The 22784-nt window shown below is 40.1% G+C and overlaps 1 protein-coding gene across 1 annotated transcript in view; it reads right to left on the reverse strand.

Moving 5' to 3' along the window:
- LOC121569813 (cadherin-18-like) overlaps nucleotides 1-22784 on the reverse strand; it is a 346107-nt gene that overhangs the window by 254359 nt on the left and 68964 nt on the right. The window contains exon 2 of the mRNA XM_041881031.2: nucleotides 41-114. The gene's annotated coding sequence lies outside the window, so the exon portion shown is untranslated. The remainder of the gene's footprint in view (nucleotides 1-40; nucleotides 115-22784) is intronic.

Below are 22784 nucleotides of genomic sequence, written 5' to 3' on the forward strand. Positions count from 1 at the left end.
TTATTTACTGCTATCACTTCTAGAACATTAGACAGCTCACCTTGTTGGTTGGCACTGTGGACCCTCCTCACATAGATCAATGTCCTTGGTCTCCCAATGGTCACCACCTATCCTCTGAAAGATAAAGGAAAAGAGAATACTCTTTGTTATTGTTTTGACCATTGAATATGTCTATAATGCAGAGTACAGCTATGCATCTGTGAGACACATTGCCACAAGACAACCCATTCCACCTGAAAAGCTTGAAGCTCAAAACACAAGGAGGACAAAGGCACTCTTCATATAGTTTTAAAAATGCTTTATTATGATAGCGTGATCAATAGAACAAAATTATAAAACTCTGTTTCAGCATAGTCTTCGTCAGGGAGTACAATAAAACAAGCTAGAAGCTACCTAGAGTAGAGGTTTTCAGAATTCAGCACACATCAAGTTTACAAAACATACGGAGGTAAAAGCATTTTTTCCCCCAAATAATGTATTTGCAGTACACTGTCACAGTTGATTATTGGTGACAACATCAATTTGCATCTCATTATATTAATGAAATAGACATCTGGGAGAATTAGAAGTCACTCAAATGAAAACTTTTTTTTGTCTCAATTTTTATCAGCCCACAGTTATTTACATCACTCTGGTTAAATTCCTTTCTCACAAATACACGAAAATAATCTGATTAAATTAAAACAAATCAAATAAACCCCTAATGGATGCTGTACAAGGAAGCCAATTACACCTACTACTGTACTGTTTGTTTTTGTTTAGTTTATTTGAATTGATCATTTTATACAAGGTACACATACAAAAATATACATTTGATTAAGAATCATCGAGGATAAATACATAAAAGTATACGACTTATTTCCATTGTGGTCCTCATACTATAGCTCCAACAATGTAAATGATCACCCCTTTATTGGACTGCATTATTCTACATGGAGGGCTAAATATACAGTAGGAATGGGGAAACTAAAAATACCTTTATTCGTTCCGGGACATATTCCGGTAAAGGCAACCTTACCGTTAGCTCATTGATTTTATGTGCATTCCCATGTAATATGTACAACGTTTTACTGTACATGCATGAATCATGCAGCCCAAGCAGACTTAAACACACAGTTTCAATCTAATATCCCCCATAGTACAAAAAGTTACCTATTCTATTCTGTGTGAGAAATACATATTCCAAACATAGTCTGGGACAGTTGTGGGATGCGATAGATCACAAATTAATACAATCAATAGCATCAAAAAACCTTTTTTTAGCAACGAGGCTGACGCAACAGATAAGAATGTTTAGCTTAAAATGTTAATAAACTATTAGGCTATTTCTTCACATTATAAGCGCAGCAATGTGCACATGGCAGTAGGCTATACAAGTGAATGTTCCAAAATGCAATCAATTAACGGGAAAACACCATTCTCAAAAGTGACCGTAAATATTGTCACCCATCAGACTGTTTAATCTTGTCTGAACATACAGCACCAGTCAAAGGTTTGGGCACACCTACTCATTCAAGAGTTTTTCTTTATTTTTACTATTTTCTACATTGTAGAATAGTGAAGACATCAAAACTATGAAATAATACATATGGAATCATGTAGTAACCAAACAAGTGTTGAACAAATCTAAATATGTTTTATATTTGAAATTCTTCAAAGTAGCCACCCTTTGCCTTGATTACAGCTTTTCACACTCTTGGCATTCTCTCAACCAGCTTCATGAGGTAGTCACCTGGAAAGCATTTCAATTAACAGGTGTGCCTTGTTATAAGTTCATTTATGGAATTTATTTCCTTCTTAATGAGTTTGAGCCAATCAGTTGTGTTGTGACAAGGTAGCGGTGGTATACAGAAGATAGCCCTATTTGGTTAAAGACCAAGTCCATATTATGGCAAGAACAGCTCAAATAAGAAAAGAGAAACGACAGTCCATCATTACTTTAAGACATGAAAGTCAATCAGGAAAATTTCAAGAACTTTGAAAGTTTCTTCAAGTGCAGTCGCAAAAAACATCAAGTGCTATGATGAAACTGGCTCTCATGAGGAACACCACAGGAAAGGAAGACCCAGAGTTACCTCCGCTGCAGAGGATAAGTTCATTAGAGTGACCAGCCTCAGAAATTGTAGCCCAAATAAAAAAGTAATAGACACATGTCAACATCAACTGTTCAGAGGAGACTGCGTAAATCTGGCCTTCATGGTGAATTGCTGCAAAGAAACCACTACTAAAGGACACCAATAAGAAGAAGAGACTTGATTTGGCCAAGAAACACGAGCAATGGACATTAGACTGGTGGAAATCTGTCCTTTGGACTGATGAGTCCAAATTTGAGATTTTTGGTTCCAACCGCAGTGTCTTTGTGAGACGCAGAGTAGGTGAACGGATGATCTCCCCATGTGTGGTTCCCACCGTGAAGCATGTAGGAGGAGGTGTGATGGTGTGGGGGTGCTTTGCTGGTGACACTGTCTGTGATTTATTTAGAATTCAAGGCACACTTAACCAGCATGGCAGCGATATGCCATCCCATCTGGTTTGCGCTTAGCGGGACTATCATTTGTTTTTCAACAGGACAATGACCAAAAACACACCTCCAGGCTGTGTAAGGGCTATTTGACCAATGAGAGTGATTGAGAGCTGCATCAGATGACCTGGCCTCCACAATCACCCGACCTGAACCCAATTGAGATGGTTTGGGATGAGTTGGACCGCAGAGTGAATGAAAAGCAGCCAACAAGTGCTCTGCATATGTGGGAACTTCTTAAATACTGTTGGAAAAGCATTCCTCATGAAGCTGGTTGAGAGAATGCCAAGAGTCTGCAAAGTTGTCATCAAGGCAAAGGGTGGCTACTTTGAAGAATCTCAAATATAAAATATATTTTGATTTGTTTAACACTTTGTTGGTTACTACATGATTCCATATGTGTTATTTCATAGTTTTGATGTCTTCACTATTATTCTACAATGTAGAAAATAGTAAAAATAAAGAAAAACCCTTGAATAGGTAGGTGTGTCCAAACTTTTGACTGGTACTGTATACTAAATAATATATGTGTGAAATTTGTTTTGATTTAGAATGGACCACTATCATGCACATGTCTGGAAACAGGGAAAAATATATGTCATCTATACACTTAAAAAGCGAAAGGAGGACGCTTTTCCCGTGGTTCATTTTCATGCCATCAAGCTAGGCTATACTCCTTTTCTAAAGGGAAGCAATGTGGTTCATATTAGGAAAGTTGAGAAATAAATATAGTAGGCCTAGCCTATAGAAAGCTGATGGGATCCTCCTCTTTTTAATAGAGGCCATCACTTTGTTTTCTCACGCAATTGCATAGCCTATAGAAATGTTGTGCAATTTGAGCTCATGGGCTCTCATGAACTGTTTGATTTGATTTTCGATTCACATTTGCATTGATGTCAGAGTGATTAGAGGGACAATATAGTGCTGATTACCAGGCAGTTAGCAAGTTTGATGCTGCTGATGGTCGTTAGTAGCCTACCAGAGCTTGGAGAAGCCTAATTACATTTTAAATTTTCAAATTTTAGTCATTTAGCAGACGCTCTTATCCAGAGCGACTTACAGTTAGTGAGTGCATACATTTTCCATACTGTAACTCATTATGGTATTTATATTTGTATGCATGTACATGTACACTGAGTGTACAAAACATTAAGAACACCTTCCTAATATTGAGTTGCACCTTGGGCTGTTATGGTGACCGTATTACCAAGACTAAACGGTCATGTGGAATTTGACTGCAGTCATGACTCGGGACCGCCGGTGTGGCGGTAATACGGTCACCATAACAGCCCTAGGTGCAACTCAATATTAGGAAGGTGTTCTTAATGTTTTGTACACTCAGTGTACATGTACATGCATACAAATATAAATACCATAATTAGTTACTTTTAACCTCAAAGCATTTAAGTAGCAATTATAACTTTTCTCTTCCTCCCACTGGTAGTCACATCATTGGGCCATGAACGCCCATATAAAAGTCCCTCTCTTATGTATTTTTATTTGGGTAAAAATCAAGATGAGTATTTGGTAGTGGACATTAGTCAGAAGTGAAACTGGAGATTTATTTGGTTGAGGAAGTGGAGTGGCAGTAGTGGTGGTGGTAGCGGCGGTGCTGTAGCTATGTGACTGAGATGTCAAAGCAGTGGCATTAATCTGTCTCCTGTCTCTTTGTTGGCCAAATAACAAGTTCAAGGTGGAAGAAAAAAAAGACAGAAGTCACACCGGAGAGATTGACAGGCCGGTATAGGGAGGACAGATAGCTGCCTTCAAAGAGACGGGACAAAACAAGCTTAGTGCAGAGAGAAGAAAAGAGGGGTGGATTGAGAGTTTAAAATGGTACCTTGCAATAATAAACCTCACAGTTGCATAAGAAACCTCACAGTTGATATAAAGAGAAGTTACAGAGGGAGGAATAGGTTGAATTACTGACCGAAACTGCCAATCAGGTCAATTCCTGGTCTAAAAAGGCTGTGATATAAAATGAAGGAAACATCAAATAAATCTACGTCTATAAATGACTGGCTAAACAACAGCAATCTGTGATTCTAACCTTTAACAAGCTCTAATGCCTTTTATTAATTAACCGGTTTGTGTAATCAACCAGGTAAGTGCTTTGATGTTTCTTTCATGAACTGATGGTCTTGTTAGGCAGCGGGAGACGTCACAGACATCACTCAGTCAGAAAACACCTTCCTTATAGCTTCATCCAGGTTTGTGTAGAAAGCCACATATAGAGTATTATCATAGGGTGTATGTGAAACTAAACAAAATAGTAAATTTTTATATATCAGGGCTTGTTGTGGTCTGTACAGGTTGCGCAAGACATAAAAATGACAGTTTGGTTATAATTGAAGTGAGATGCAAGATCTAACAACAACTATTTAATTATTGATCTGGATTTCAACAATGAAGCTTTGGAAACAGTGTTGTGGCATAACTTCAATATTCGGTTAGCCATGACTCTGTCAATGCAGCCAGTCAGAAAGATACTCTGAGGAGTATGGTGAAGAGGAGGGCGTAGTGTGCCTTGTCACTTTCACTTAGCTTTGCCTCCTCTCTCCCTCCACAATGTTTTGAGACACCTGAGTGAGAAGTTCAAATTCCAAGTGTATCATTTGGCAGAACCTTGGGGTCTGTGTTGATGTACCCATTGTTGACAATGATGGATGCAGCTGTCAGGCAGACATGTCCGGGTCTAAATTACATTACATTCAAACTATTTTTTGCTTCTTTTCAAGGCTAATGCTGCACACCAGTGAGATGAGGTAACTGGCAGTGGCAAGAGACTCTGGCAGCGGCAAGACACTGTGCCTGCATCCCACACGGTGCATCAGAAATGGCACCCTATTCCTATTTAGTGTTCACTATATAGGGAATAGGGTGCCATTTGGGATTGTGACAGGGAGGGAGGGGCACAACCTAATCCAACCTAGACACCTTGGTGTTGATGTCAGCTAAATAAGAAATACATGGAGAGATGTGACACAACTTTAGCTCAATTAGCAGTGGCAATGAGTAAAGATTTAATTAATTTATCTGATGCAGTTTTGCTTCAATAGGTGCTATGTCCTTAGTATTATTTTACAGTATGTTCTTGGCTTGTGTTACGGGTACATGTTCAAGAGTACAGTCACGTCATATCATTTAACTTTATGGACCAGTAGATCCCATTCTCCCATTCTGCATCATCCTGCATGTTTACACAGGAAATTGGCCAGTGATACCTAGTGTCGATTTTTCAGTGTAACATTTCTAGTGTTGATTCAGGAGTTAATTTAACTCTCTAGGAGTGAAATTAACACTCAGTGCTGTAAAATAACACCAGTGTTTGTGTTAATAATCAGTGTTGAGTGTGAGAGTGTGATTGTGTCAGTTTTACTCAGTGGAGAGTAAATAATTCCCATCAAAACCACACCCATCATTGTCATATTTCCTAGCATGCTCTACTGCAGCACTTACAGTTGACCGGGGCAGCTCTAGCAGGGCAGAAATTTCACGAACTGACTTGTTGGAAAGGTGGCATCCTATGACGGTGCCACATTGAAAGTCACTGAGCTCTTCAGTAAAGCCATTCTACTGCAAATGTTTGTCTATGGAGATTGCATGGCTGTGTGCTCGATTATATACACCTGTCAGTAAATGGTGTGGCTGAAATAGCCAAATCCACTAATTTGAAGGGGTGTCCACATACTTTTGTATATATAGTGTATCTCTAGCTTAAACTGACAGATATTTATGGGGATTTTTTAATTATGCTAATTAGATTTCCGCTGGGGCTTCATTGTTGGACATAAAAGACTGTAAAAACACCAGGAAATCAGCTCCAAGTGATTTTAATTTAAGAAATCTGTTCCCAAGTATTCCCATGCATAATAGAGAGACACGTGAATGATACAAATGTAAACAAGGTTTGAAATTATTATGTTTTCGTCAAACTATATCTGTTTGGGCTTCTTGCGGTCAATTTGCAGTCTACAAATTATTTGTAATTATGTTCCGGCCCCACGACCATCCTTTCCAGAAAAAATAGGCCCTCGGTTGAATCTAGTTGATGATGCCTGGTTTAGGTAGTCCCCCTTATCAGTGTTCCGTACCCTGAAAGTCATTCTGAATGCAGCTTGCGGGTGAATAAAGAGTGGGAAAAAAATAATAATAAAGAGCAGTGATACTAGCAAGAGCAGCGTGTTCTTCTTTTTTCTCATCTTATTCAACTGTTACCATGCATCTGCATCAAAGATAGCTCAGATGTGCGATTTACTTTTGAATTTTGAAGGGTGAATAAAGAGAACCACTGTTGGATGTCATATCTCTGGCTGGATTCCAATAGGAACTACACATCACTTAGCATGCCAGCATAACGTGACTGTGTTACGGTAAAACTTGGTGATATACAGTGCATTCGGAAAGTATTCAGACCCCTTGACTTTTCCCACATTTTATTATGTTACAGCCTTATTCTAAAATTGATTAAATAATTGTTTTTCGTCATCAATCTACGCACAACTCCCCATAATGACAAAGTGAAAACAGTTTTTTAAAATAAAAAGCAGAAATAACTTATTTACATAAGTATTCAGAACCTTTGCTTTGAGACTCGAAATTGAGCTCAGGTGCATCCTGTTTCCATTGATCATCCTTGAGATGTTTCTACAACTTGATTGGAGTCCACCTGTGGTAAATTATATTGATTGGACATGATTTGGAAAGGCACACACCTGTCTATATAAGGTCTCAAAGTTGACAGTGCATGTCAGAGAAAAAACCAAGCCATGATGTCGAAGGAATTGTCCGTAGAACTCCGAGACAAGATTGTGTCGAGGCACAGATCTGGGGAAGGGTACCAAAAAATGTCTGCAGCATTGAAGGCCCCCAGAACACAGTGGCCTCCATCACTCTTAAATGGAAGAAGTTTGGAACCACCAAGACTCTTCCTAGAGCTGACGGCCCAGCTAAATTGAGCAAACGGGGGAGAAGGGCCTTGGTCAGGGAGGTGACCAAAAACCTGATGGTCACTCTGACAGAGCTCCAGAGTTCCTCTGTGGAGATGGGAGAACCTTCCAGAAGGACAACCATCTCTAAAGCACTGCACCAATCAGGCCTACAGTGAGGGAAAAACATATTTGATCCCCTGCTGATTTTGTACGTTTGTCCACTGACAAAGACATGATCAGTCTATAATTTTAATGGTAGGTTTATTTGAACAGTGAGAGACAGAATAACAACAACAAAAAATCCAGAAAAAAGCATGTCAAAAATGTTATAAATTGATTTGCATTTTAATGAGGGAAATTAGTATTTGACCCCCTCTCAATCAGAAATATTTCTGGCTCCCAGTTGTCTTTTATACAGGTAACAAGCTGAGATTAGGAGCACACTCTTAAAGGGAGTGCTCCTAATCTCAGCTTGTCACCTGTATAAAAGACACCTGTCCACAGAAGCAATCAATCAATCAGATTCCAAACTCTCCACCATGGCCAAGACCAAAGAGCTCTCCAAGGATGTCAGGGACAAGATTGTAGACCTACACAAGGCTGGAATGGGATACAAGACCATCGCCAAGCAGCTTGGTGAGAAGGTGACAACAGCTGGTGCGATTATTTGCAAATGGAAGAAACACAAAAGAACTGTCAATCTCCCTCAGCCTGGGGCTCCATGCAAGATCTCACCTTGTGGAGTTGCAATGATCATAAGAACAGTGAGGAATCAGCCCAGAACTACACAGGAGGATCTTGTCAATGATCTCAAGGCAGCTGGGAACATAGTCACCAAGAAAACAATTGGTAACACACTATGCCGTGAAGGACTGAAATCCTGCAGCGCCCGCAAGGTCCCCCTGCTCAAGAAAGCACATATACAGGCCCGTCTGAAGTTTGCCAATGAACATCTGAATGATTCTGAGGAGAACTGGGTGAAAGTGTTGTGGTCAGATGAGACCAAAATCGAGCTCTTTGGCATCAACTCAACTCGCCGTGTTTGGAGGAGGAGGAATGCTGCCTATGACCCCAAGAACACCATCCCCACCGTCAAACATGGAGGTGGAAATATTATGCTTTGGTGGTGTTTTTCTGCTAAGGGGACAGGACAACTTCACCGCATTAAAGGGACGATGGACGGGGCCATGTACCGTCAAATCTTGGGTGAGAACCTCCTTCCCTCAGCCAGGGCATTGAAAATGGTTCGTGGATGGGTATTCCAGCATGACAATGACCCAAAACACACGGTCAAGGCAACAAAGGAGTGGCTCAAGAAGAAGCACATTAAGGTCCTGGAGTGGCCTAGCCAGTCTCCTGACCTTAATCCCATAGAAAATCTGTGGAGGGAGCTTAAGGTTCGAGTTACCAAATGTCAGGCTCGAAACCTTAATGACTTGGAGAATATCTGCAAAGAGCAGTGGGACAAAATTCCTCCTGTCCTGAGATGTGTGCAAACCTGGTGGCCAACTACAAGAAACATCTGACCTCTGTGATTGCCAACAAGGGTTTTGCCACTAAGTACTAAGTAATGTTTTGCAGAGGGGTAAAATACTTATTTCCCTCATTAAAATGCAAATCAATTTATAACATTTTTTACATGCATTTTTCTGGATTTTTTTGTTGTTATTCTGTCTCTGACTGTTCAAATAAACCTACCATTAAAAGTATAGACTGATCATGTCTTTGTCAGTGGGCAAACATACAAAATCAGCAGGGGATCAAAAAATGTTTTCCCTCACTATATATGGTAGAGTGAACAGACGGAAGCCACTCCTAAGTGAAAGGCACATGTGAGCCCGCTAGGAGTTTGCCAAAAGGCACCTAAAGACTCAGACCATGAGAAACAAGATTATCTGGTCTGATGAAACCAAGATTGAACTCTTTGGCCTGAATGCTCAGCGTCATGTCTGGAGGAAACCTGGCACCATCCCTACGGTGAAGCATGGTGGTGGCAGCATCATGCTGTGGGGTTGTTTTTCAGCGGCAGGGACTGGGAAACTAGTCAGGATCTAGGGAAAGATGAACGGAGCAAAGTACAGAGAGATCCTTGATGAAACCCTGCTCCAGAGCACTCAGGACCTCAGACTGGGGCGAAGGTTCACCTTCCAAGAGGACAATAACCCTAAGCACACAGCCAAGACAATGCAGGTGTGGCTTCGGGACAAGTCTCTGAATGTCCTTGAGTGGCCCAGCGTAGAGCCCGGACTTGAACCCGATCGACCATCTCTGGAGAGACCTGAAAATAGCTATGCAGCAACGCTCCCCATCCAAGCTGACAGAGCTTGAGTGGATCTGCAGAGACGAATGGGAGAAACTCCCCAAATGCAGGTGTGCCAAGCATGTAGCGTCATACCCAATAAGAGTCAAGGCTTTCATCATTGCCAAAGGTGCTTCAACAAAGTACTGAGTAAAGGGTCTGAATACTTGTGTAAATGTGATATTTCCGTTTGTTATTTTTTATAAATTTAAAAAACAGTTTTTGCTTCGTCATGATGGGGTATTGTGTGTACATTGATGAGGGGGAAAACGGATTTAATCAATTTCAGAATAAGGCTTTAACGTAACGAAATGTGGAAAAAGTCAAGGGGTCTGAATACTCTCCGAATGTACTGTATGTAATGTGTTGTCAAACAGTTTAATTTTAACATTCGCCAACAGTAGGAACTCACTTGGTTAAGTCTACAGGACTGAAAATTCACGAAAAGCTGTTGACCTTGTTGTTGATCCTGACAGACAGTGTGCCTGCGAGTGTGTGGATGCTTCAGCGTGTGTGTGCTACATCAGTTGTCTCACCCCGCCCCCGCCACTGTACTGTAGCACTGACCTGACGTGCTGATGGTTTGCCAATATAGGGCAGAGAGAAACATGTCCCTGCTGTGCATGCATAATGGCATCCGTATGACATTTGATTACAATGCTATTAATTAATGTTATATTGTTATGTCACGGTCAGTATCTCCGAGTCCCCTAGAGGCACATCGGTCCATCATCATTCCATAACCTCTGGTCAAAAGTAGTGCACTATATAGGGAATAGGGTGCCATTTGGGACACAGTCCTAGACTACAATATGATAGCCAGCAACATGCTGCTGCTACTGATGTGAGAGATCTGTCTGGCTCTGTACTGGTCTGCTAATGCAGTCGATTACATAGGGTTGTGTGTTAGGTCATTTGTTTAACATGGCATAATGGCATTGAATGCTGTGTCAGGTCTGCTTTGTGAGAACACAACACATGGTAGGCAGGCAGCAGATTCTCATTTGCTTAGAGCAGCAACAAAAAGCAGTTCAAAACTTAAAGGGCATTATCTGTTGTATTCAAATGGTGATTTGGAGAGAAACCCCAGAGATTGAGGCTGCGAGATGATTAGGATAAAATGATATGTCCCGAATGAAGGGTAAGACACACTTTTTCTGAGGGTTGGGTATGGATAACTTACATGCCCACTTTTGTCAATGATGCCCAATTTCCCAGAGACAACATGGTGTGGTCCACTCCCAGCTGCCATGTTGTCAGGTCTGCATATACAGTACCAGTCAAAAGTTTGGACACACCTACTCATTCAAGGGTATTTCTTTATTTTTACTATTTTCTACATTGTAGAATAATAGTGAAGACATCAAAACGCTTTATATTAAGGTCATAAAGTTCATTTCTTTGCCACATTTATAGCAGTTTTACTTTAGTGCCTTATTGCAAACAGGATTCATGTTTTGGAATGTTTGTATTATGTACAGGCTTCCTTCCCTTCACTCTGTCATGTGGGTTAGTATTGTGGAGTAAATACAATGTTGTTGATCTATCCTCAGTTTTCTCCTATCAAAGCCATTCAACTCTGTAACTGTTTTAAAGTCACCATTGTCCTCATGGTGAAATCCCTGAGCGATGTCCTTCCTCTTTGGCAACTGAGTTAGGAAGGACGACTGTATCTTTGTAGGTACTGGGTGTATTGATACACTATCCAAAGTGTAATTAATAACTTCACCATGATCAAAGGGATATTCAATGTATGCTATTTTTTTGTTTGTACTTACAGTGGGGAAAAAAAGTATTTAGTCAGCCACCAATTGTGCAAGTTCTCCCACTTAAAAAGATGAGAGAGGCCTGTAATTTTCATCATAGGTACACGTCAACTATGACAGACAAAATGAGAAAAAAATATCCAGAAAATCACATTGTAGGATTTTTTATGAATTTATTTGCAAATTATGGTGGAAAATAAGTATTTGGTCAATAACAAAAGTTTCTCAATACTTTGTTATATACCCTTTGTTGGCAATGACACAGGTCAAACGTTTTCTGTAAGTCTTCACAAGGTTTTCATACACTGTTGCTGGTATTTTGGCCCATTCCTCCATGCAGATCTCCTCTAGAGCAGTGATGTTTTGGGGCTGTCGCTGGGCAACGCAGACGTTCAACTCCCTCCAAAGATTTTCTATGGGGTTGAGATCTGGAGACTGGCTAGGCCACTCCAGGACCTTGAAATGCTTCTTACGAAGCCACTCCTTCGTTGCCCGGGCGGTGTGTTTGGGATCATTGTCATGCTGAAAGACCCAGCCACGTTTCATCTTCAATGCCCTTGCTGATGGAAGGAGGTTTTCACTCAAAATCTCACGATACATGGCCCCATTCATTCTTTCCTTTACACGGATCAGTCGTCCTGGTCCCTTTGTAGAAAAACAGCCCCAAAGCATGATGTTTCCACCCCCATGCTTCACAGTAGGTATGGTGTTCTTTGGATGCAACTCAGCATTCTTTGTCCTCCAAACACGACGAGTTGAGTTTTTACCAAAAAGTAATATTTTGGTTTCATCTGACCATATGACATTCTCCCAATCCTCTTCTGGATCATCCAAATGCACTCTAGCAAACTTCAGACGGGCCTGGACATGTACTGGCTTAAGCAGGGGGACACGTCTGGCACTGCAGGATTTGAGTCCCTGGCGGCGTAGTGTGTTACTGATGGTAGGCTTTGTTACTTTGGTCCCAGCTCTCTGCAGGTCATTCACTAGGTTCCCCAGTGTGGTTCTGGGATTTTTGCTCACCGTTCTTGTGATCATTTTGACCCCACGGGGTGAGATCTTGCGTGGAGCCCCAGATCGAGGGAGATTATCAGTGGTCTTGTATGTCTTCCATTTCCTAATAATTGCTCCCACAGTTGATTTCTTCAAACCAAGCTACTTACCTATTACAGATTCAGTCTTCCCAGCCTGGTGCAGGTCTACAATTTTGTTTCTGGTGTCCTTTGACAGCTCTTTGGTCTTGGCCATAGTGGAGTTTGGAGTGTGACTGTTGAGGTTGTGGACAGGTGTCTTTTATACTGATAACAAGTTCAAACAGGTGCCATTAATACAGGTAATGAGTGGAGGACAGAGGAGCCTCTTAAAGAAGAAGTTACAGGTCTGTGAGAGCCAGAAATCTTGCTTGTTTGTAGGTGACCAAATACTTATTTTCCACCATAATTTGCTAATAAATTCATTAAAAATCCTACAATGTGATTTTCTGGAATTTTTCTCTCTCAATTTGTCTGTCATAGTTGACGTGTACCTATGATGAAAATTACAGGCCTCTCTCATCTTTTTAAGTGGGAGAACTTGCACAATTGGTGGCTGACTAAAAACTTTTTTCCCCCACTGTATCTACCAATAGGTGTCATTCTTTGCGAGGCATTGGAAAACCTCCCTGGTCTTTGTGGTTGAATATGTGTTTGAAATTCACTGCTCCACTAAGGGACCTTACAGATCATTGTATGTGTGGGGTAGAGAAATGAGGTAGTCCTTCAAAAATCATGTTAAACACTATTATTGCACACAGAGTGAATCCATGCAACTTATTATGTGACTTGTTAAGCACATTTACTCCTGTACGTATTCATGCCCGCCATTACAAACGGGTTGAATACTTATTAACTCAAGCTTTTCACTTTTAGTTAATTTGTAAACATTTGTAAACATAATTCCTCTTTGACATTATGGGGTACTGTGTGTAGGCCAGTGACACAAAATCTACATTTTATAAATTTTTAATTCAGGCTGTAACAAAACAAAATGTTGAAAAAGTCAAGGGGTGTGAATACTTTCTGAAGGCGCTGTAAATATAATAAGAAGATGCAATCATTTAATTGCATTTATTTCTGATTATTTATTTCAGAAATAAATTTCCAATTATTTATTTAATTTCCATGATCATTGCATAATAAATTCCTCACCTTTTCTGACCGAGATGGTTTCCTATAGGCCTACAACAAGTTAGATGGGCTACAATTCTTCCCATCTCTCAATTAATTAGACCCACTTCACAGTAGTAAATAGATAAGCTACCAGTATTTAAAGTATTTGCTTTATCTTGGCCAGGTCGCAGTTGTAAATGAGAACTTGTTCTCAACTGGCTTACCTGGTTAAATAAAGGTTAAATAAATAAATAAATAAATAAAAAATGTTGCTCTATGCAAGCCGATTCAAAGCGCAGTTTAACAGTAGGACAGACAGTTCCACTTTTCCATTGACGTTTGCAGGCTACATCTGAATACTGTAATGTCAAATTTTTCGAGTAGCCTAGACAATATTTCATTTATAAACATTATACATATATCATAACTATTGCACCTTTTCTGGCCATGATGAGTTCATATACCTGAAGTAGCCAAACAACAAATTGCCATGTGCATCTCTCATTTAATTGGGGCTATTAGATAGGCTATTATGATTTCAGGTTTTTGCTCTATGGAGGAGGGAGCGCGGTTTATAACATACAGTATAATTTAACCGGTGAACAGACAGTTTATCTTTTGCATTGACGTGTGTAGGCTACCACTGCAAGTAGGCCTACTGTAGTTTTCATTTTTTTCAGAGTACAGAATGTTTCAGAATTCGCGGGCAGTGCAGCATATTTAGGTTCAGGAGGAAGTAAATGCAAAACATTATTGAATTCAAACGATCTGTTTACAGGTCCACAACAATTTGATATATTTTTGTGTTTCAGAAACGGTCAGATACAGCAAATGTCACTGCAACTAATACACATGCTCAAAAGACACAGGAGGAGAGGAAGAAGAGGCAAGGGAACAACGTGGATGCAACAAGCATGGTGCGTGCAGGGGCCGAACACACTACTTGTCAACCTATCTGCTGATATTCTCAATGAGGATGAAGAGGTTGTGCTTAACAAGGGATTTTCCTTTGTCCCTACACCGAGAACCAACCCCTTTCAAACTAAAGTAGAACTTTTCAAGTTTTTTCGTTCCATTTTTTTCACAAGGACAGAACTGCTAATAATGCTAATGACGATATCTCCGCGATAACTCCGCTATTGACACGTTTTGCAAGCTTGTGGAGAGCGTTGTTGATACATTATTTGTTGCTAATAACAAGAAAATAAATGCTTTCAACTGCAGCAAGACACAAAGAGACATGCTTCATTCCATCTCTAAAAATCTCATCCTTATCTTCAAGAGCTGTGATAAGGGAGGTGGATTGGCATGCATGAATAGATCTGACTGTGATGGAGAAATCCATAGACAATTTTCTGACATTGACTCCTACTGCAAACTCAAAGTTGACCCTACCTGTGTATACAAAACTGAAATGTACTATTTTCTCAGCAGAGCTCATGAGGCAGGCTACCTGACTGACAAGGAGCGGGTAGCCTGCCCCAGAGTTTCCCCCGATGTCAGATTGTGGCAAATAATGACTCTCTTTGTCTAACTTAATTGATTTCTACATCAGACCTCTTGTTACTAAGCTACCATCCTACCTAAGAGACACAGGTGACTTCATCAATCAGTTATCTGAACTAAAGCTGAACAATGATGATAGGCTTATTTTTCTTGTAACTATGGACGTAACTAGCTTGTACACCAACATTCCCCACAACATTGGACTGGAGGCTTTACGTTACTCTTTAGACTCTAGAGCTGACCCTACTCCTCCCACCCAGTTTCTAGGTGAAATGGCTGAGTTGGTGCTAACTAAGAAAAAACTAATATTTGGAGAGGATAATTATCTACAATCCCGATGTACTTCGATGGGCGCTACCTTTGCCCCTGATGATGCCAACCTTTTAATGGGCCTCATTGAGGATAAACATATCCATTCTAATAATAATTTTTCTGATAACATTGTGTTCTACAAATGCTATATTGATGATGTTTTTATCATATGGAAAGTCACCAAAACGGAACTGGACTCATTCCATTCCACAGTATGCCAATGGCTTAGTTGACTCTATTAACTTTATTTTGGAATGTGACCCTGACAAGATACATTTTCTAGACACATATATGATTTTTTATAATGCGTTCTACACTACCCTCTATGTCAAACCGACGGACAAAAATAGCGTTATTCACGCATCAAGCTACCACCCTGACTCTTTGAAGAGGAGCTTGCCTTAGAGCCAATTCTTACGCATCAGATGCATCTGCACTCGAAATGAGGATTTTATTATTGAATCAAATAAATCGTACTCGAATTTCCATCACAGAGGTTACTTGTCATAAAGTTTGAACTCTGCTCTCGATAAAGTCTGGGCTATGGACAGACATGACACATTAAAAGGCAAACACAACAAAAAATAAAGATAATTTTCTGTGGTGTGCTGTACTGCATACACTCCTTACTTCTTTTGAGCATGGATTTAATTATGTAGATTATTTTTGCATCTCAGCCTCCTTGAGTTATTCCTTTTCATGGTTTTGAGTACCTTTTGAACTCTACTAATTTATTACGGGAAACATGTACTTTATACGTATGTGCGCTAAGCTTATTAATCTCAATATTTATGTGCATGAAACTAGCGCAGATATTTAGTGTAAAATGTATGCAAAGGTTAGAAATGAGGTCCCAGGAGAGAGGCTTTGTTCATGGAGTCCTCTGACTGAAAGACGGGTTGATACTGATGTCTGAATTGGGAGAGACATTTTATTCTGTATAACAATTATACAAGAGACATTTATTACTTTTTATTGTCTATTGTTATTATTGAATCGAATGGTACTATCAAAAGGGGGGGGGGGGGGCGGGTGACCCTGTGTATTCTTCGAACATGTCAGGGAACTCCTGTATTATACCCCTTACGGAAAAACCACATGAATTTCACGTGAACACGTGAATTGTTCCAAAAACACATTTTCATGTGATCACATGTGACAACATGTAAATAACATGAAACTACATATGTGAAAAGATGTAATCACATGTGAAGTGTTCAAAAAACATGTTTTCACAGGATTTGACGGGCCTCCTGTAGCTCAGTTGGTAGAGCATGGCGCTTGCAACGCCAGAGTTGTGGGTTCGATTCCCACGGGGGGCCAGTATGAAAAATGTATGCGCTCACTAACTGTAAGTTGCTCTGGATAAGAGCATCTGCTAAATGACTAAAATGTAAATTTCATGTGAAATCATGTGTTTTTTCTGTAAGGGACAGGACACCATACAGAAAGAAATGACGACTGATATGTTTGGCAAGGTAGCCCCAGCATGCACCGGACAAAATCCTAATAGGTACAGTATCTGAATTGGTTGTGAATGACAATAGAATATAAAAGACATGTAATAGTTGCACGTTGTTATATTAGCAGAACACTGCTTCAACAGTATTATGTGAAGGATGGTTTATTCTACATGAAACTGTTACACTTTAAAGTTATACTATGGTAGTATTGCATATGGATCAGCAGGGGGTGGGGTTGTTCCTAATGTTTGGTGAACTCAGTGTATGTATTTGTGCAAACCGTCAGTGGAAGGGTTGTAGCAGTTTTTATTTTATTTTATTATTACAAACAAAAAATTAAATGGGGGGGGGTGTGGATCAGCTTTAATATTGCAGATAAGATTGTAGCTTCCCTCAATGTAATTGTCTGCATCATTTCCAATTCCCCATTTATTTTTTGGTAAATATATACAGTGCATTCGGAAAGTATTCAGACCCCTTGACTTTTTTCACATTTTGTTACGTTACAGCCTTACTCTAAAATTGATGCAATTATGTTTTTCCTCATCAATCTACACACAATACCCGATAATGACAAAGCAAAAACAGGTTTTTAGAATTATTTGAAAATGTACTAAAAATAAAAAACAAATAAACCTTATTTATATAAGTATTCAGACCCTTTGCTATGAGACTCTAAATTGAGCTCAGGTGCATCCTGAGCTCCACATCCATTAAATTGATTGGACATGATTTGGAAAGGCACACACCTGTCTATATAAGGTTCCACAGCTGACAGTGCATGTCAGAGCAAAAAACCAAGCCATGAGGTCGAAGGAATTGTCCGTAGAGCTCCGAGACAGGATTGTGTTGAGGCACAGATCTGAGGAAGGGTACCAAAACATCAGGCCTTTAAGTTAGAGTGGACAGACAGAAGCCACTCCTCAATAAAAAAAAGCACATGACAGCCCACCGAAAGACTTGTAGACCATGAGAAACAAGATTCTCTGGTCTGATGAAACCAAGATTGAACTCTTTGGCCTGAATGCCAAGCGACACGTCTGGAGGAAACCTGGCACCATCCCTACGGTGAAGCACAGTGGTGGCAGCATCATGCTGTGGGGAAGTTTTTCAGCAGCAGGGACTGGGAGACTAGTCAGGATCGAGGGAAAGATTAACGGAGCAAAGCACAGTATGAAAATACGGTATTTCTGTTTTTTATTATTTATAAATTTGCAAAAAAAAATGGAAACCTGTTTTTGCTTTGTCATTATGGGTTATTGTGTGTGGATTGATGAGGAAAAAATGTCATTTAATCCATTCCATAATAAGGCTGTAATGTAACAAAATGTGGAAAAAGTCAAGGGGTCTGAATACTTTCAGAATGCACTGTATATATACACATCTTTTTAAAATATATTTTCCTTCATTATTTTCCAATAACTCTTCCACCCCTCCCCTAATTGGTGTAAACTAATGAACACCAACACTTAGGCTTCTACTTCCAGCTTATACATACTATATACATTTTACAGACACAATCTATTTTACAATAGTTATATTTTACTTATACTCCTATCCTTCCGCTACCCTCAACCCCTCCCATCTATTTCTGAGACCATCCAGTTTGATATTTATTTGACATATATTTTTAACTGTGCTTTTTCACAAAAGTTCTGAACCTACAGTGAGGGAAAAAAGTATTTGATCCCCTGCTGATTTTGTACGTTTGCCCACTGACAAAGAAATGATCAGTCTATAATTTTAATGGTAGGTTTATTTGAACAGTGAGAGACAGAATAACAACAACAAAATCCAGAAAAATGCATGTGAAAAATGTTATAAATTGATTTGCATTTTAATGAGGGAAATAAGTAATTGACCCCTCTGCAAAACATGACTTAGTACTTGGTGGCAAAACCCTTGTTGGCAATCACAGAGGTCAGACGTTTCTTGTAATTGGCCACCAGGTTTGCACACATCTCAGGAGGGATTTTGTCCAACTCCTCTTTGCAGATCTTCAACAAGTCATTAAGGTTTCGAGCCTGACGTTTGGCAACTCGAACCTTCAGCTCCCTCCACAGATATTCTATGGGATTAAGGTCTGGAGACTGGCTAGGCCACTCCAGGACCTTAATGTGCTTCTTATTGAGCCACTCTTTTGTCGCCTTGGCCATGTGTTTTGGGTCATTGTCATGCTGGAATACCCATCCACGACCCATTTTCAATGCCCTGGCTGAGGGAAGGAGGTTCTCACCCAAGATTTAACAGTACATGGCCCCGTCCATCGTCCCATTGATGTGGTAAAGTTGTCCTGTCCCCTTAGCAGAAAAACACTCCCTTAGCATAATGTTTCCACCTCCATGTTTGACGGTGGGGATGGTGGTCTTGGGGTCATAGGCAGCATTCCTCCTCCTCCAAACACGGTGAGTTGAGTTGATGCCAAAGAGCTCGATTTTGGTCTCATCTGACCACAACACTTTCACCCAGTTCTCCTCTGAATAATTCAGATGTTCATTGGCAAACTTCAGACAGCCCTGTATATGTGCTTTATTGAGCAGGGGGACCTTGCGGGCGCTGCAGGATTTCAGTCCTTCACGGCGTAGAGTGTTACATATTATTTTCTTGGTGACTATGGTCCCAGCTGCCTTGAGATCATTGACAAGATCCTCCCGTGTAGTTCTGGGCTGATTCCTCACCGTTCTCATGATCATTGCAACTCCATGAGGTGAGATCTTGCATGGAGGCCAAGGCCGAGGGAGATTGACAGTTCTTTTGTGTTTCTTCCATTTGCGAATAATCGCACCAACTGTTGTCACCTTCTCACCAAGCTGCTTGGCGATGGTCTTGTAGCCCATTCCAGCCTTGTGTAGGTCTACAATCTTGTCCCTGACATCCTTGGAGAGCTCTTTGGTCTTGGCCATGGTGGAGAGTTTGGAATCTGATTGATTGATTGCTTCTGTGGACAGGTGTCTTTTATACAGGTAACAAGCTGAGATTAGGAGCACTCCCTTTAAGAGTGTGCTCCTAATCTCAGCTTGTTACCTGTATAAAAGACAACTGGGAGCCAGAAATATTTCTGATTGAGAGGGGGTCAAATACTTATTTCCCTCATTAAAATGCAAATCAATTTATAACATTTTTCTCTCACTGTTCAAATAAACCTACCATTAAAATTATAGACTGAGAGTGAGTATCGTCCGGGTTAGGGGAGGGTTTGGCTTTACTTGGCTCATCGTGCTCTAGTGAGTCCTTGTGGCGGGCCGGGCGCCTGCAGGCTGACTTCGGTCGTCAGTTGAACAGTGTTTCCTCCGATACGTTGGTGCAGCTGGCTTCCGGGTTAAGCAGGCGGGTGTTAAGAAGCGTGGTTTGGTGGGTCATGTTTAGGAGGACGCATGACTCGACCTTCGCCTACCGAGCCAGTTGGGGAGTTGCAGCGATGAGACAAGATCGAAATTGGGGAGTAAAAGGGGGTAAAATACATTTGTATAATATATTACACTTGATCTTTCTTTAATAAGTTTCTCCATTTCTTTTCTTTTTTTCTCTACCTTATTCTGTGCCTCTATGGTACAGTTTTTATTGCCATCTATCTGTACTATTAGTCCTTCCAATACCTTTGTTAATCTGGACTATTTTGACCTAAATTGCTTTTGTTTTAGAGATGAGTGCTAAATTTCATGGCACATTTAAAAGTGTCCCAAACAATAAGGGGATCTGCTGTACCTATGTTATGTCTGAAAAAGTCAGGTATAAATTATTCTGTCCTAGTTAAAAACATCATCCAAAAGACTTTGATTACATTTCCAATATCCTCGCCCATGTGGAAATTCTGTAAGAGTAATGTATATGCCAATTATTTGATGGTCCGACCACATTCTGTCCCCTGTAGCAGATTTAAGTGTTTGATGGTCATGCCAATGCAAGTTGAGCACCTCCTTTGACATGGTCTGTTCTGAAAAATGTTGTAAGAGCATGTGTCACTAATGAGATGCACTGTAAAGACGTTATTGTGCATTTTCCAATAATTTAACAGCAAGTTTTTGTTAATTTGTATTTTCTTAAATGGAAACCATTTGTTAGCAAGTTATTTTAATATGTATAGTAACTTACAGGCAATTGGCTGCCAATACATGCCAGTTACTTAATGTGCCTTCACTGACTCTTCTGTTGACAACATGCAACATTACGTGCTAATTGGCAGCATACTGTATCAGCGGCAGCCTATCAGGCTTATTGGAGGTGTGGCTCTCAGCTAGCACTTTTGATATTCCATTAGAGAGAATTTCACCCCAGTTAATGTGCTGTGTTGTATTCTGTTCATAAACATTAAGTTTGTACACTGACAGTTCTCCAGTCTTGTTTAAGGCTAACGTAAGTGGATGTGATATTAAAGGGCCATACAATATTTAATTGTACAGTTAGTCACCATGTAATTGTAATACTCAATTCCCTGCCACACCACCAGGTCAGTGAGATTGACAGACTAGCTACAGTAAGTTAATATGAAATTTACAATAACCAACTAGCAGCTATTTGACAGTAAGGTATTAAAAATGCACAGTAATCTCTTAACAGCGCAGCTATTGATTGTCACAAAAAACATTTGCAGAACTGACAATTGCAGATGTGCTCAACCTTCAGCAACATAACGATAAACCACTTAAACTCGTACAATATTTCCACTGACGGTTGACACAAATACAACAGTTTACACCTTGTCCCAAAATATGCTAATGAGCCCAAGCCAGCACATTGCCCCCACCTATATTTCAAAATGTAGTAATGATTGTACCTGATATTGAATATATTGTGTAGAAAAATGTATCATTATACTAGATTATCCACACGTACCTTAAAAGGTACCGACCAGTACCATGTGAATTCCTATGTGTACCTCTGAAGGTACCCTATGTTTACCTTTAACCTTTTTGTAAACCAGGGAACAACATTTACTGTAACCATACTGTTATTTTTGAGAGTGTATGGATAGCACTGCTGAGACATTAATGTACAGACAAAAGGTTGCAAGTTCAAATCCCGAGAGCATTAATGTCAAGTGTCCCTGAACACTGCTACTTTTTCACACAATTATTTCTTTGATTCTGTGCAACTTTTATGGCCAGAGACCTGGAGGCGTAGCAGGATTTTCAAATTGCTGGCATCCCCTTACGGAAAAACCACATGATTCCAAAAACACATTTTCACATGTGAAATGTCACATGTGAAGTGTTCCAAAAACACATGTTTTCACGTGACATTTCACAAGTGAAATCATGTGATTTTCCACATGTGAAATTGTGTGTTTTTTCCGTAATGGGGATCTACACTCAAGCTGAGTGATGTTTGTGCAATGTCCACATGGAGCCTACACCGGTAGGGATATTAGTAGTTATAGGATTTGTCACCCGGGAAAGATCTAACAGTGGACATAAGGAGAGACGAGACCAGAAAAAACTAGCCACTTCGCTATAGCATATTGTGTTGTAGGACAGCTGACTGAAGACCGGGCATTCAACTTGCAGTTGATACCATTTCCACGGTAACATGTCTCTACATGATGTGATGAAACTTTGAGACTAAGTTGCAAGCTTCTTTCGTAGCAAGATGTTGTAGAACGATTGTCTCATAAAACACATTCTAGACACTGATTCTTGCCATCTTGGCATAACTGTGATTTGACAGAGAAATATCAGCTACATAGGCTAGCCAGCTGCAGCTATCCCCAAGCTATGCTACCTAGCTGATGTCAGCTTGGCTAAACACATGTCAGTGCAGGCTTTAGCCTACACATAGAACTGATACAGAATATAACCACTTTAGTTTACTTTGGGCATTTTGAAAATGGTATGTAGGCTAT

The sequence above is a fragment of the Coregonus clupeaformis genome, chromosome 7 (genome assembly GCF_020615455.1).
Source record: "Coregonus clupeaformis isolate EN_2021a chromosome 7, ASM2061545v1, whole genome shotgun sequence".
Classification (NCBI taxonomy): Eukaryota; Metazoa; Chordata; class Actinopteri; order Salmoniformes; family Salmonidae; genus Coregonus; species Coregonus clupeaformis.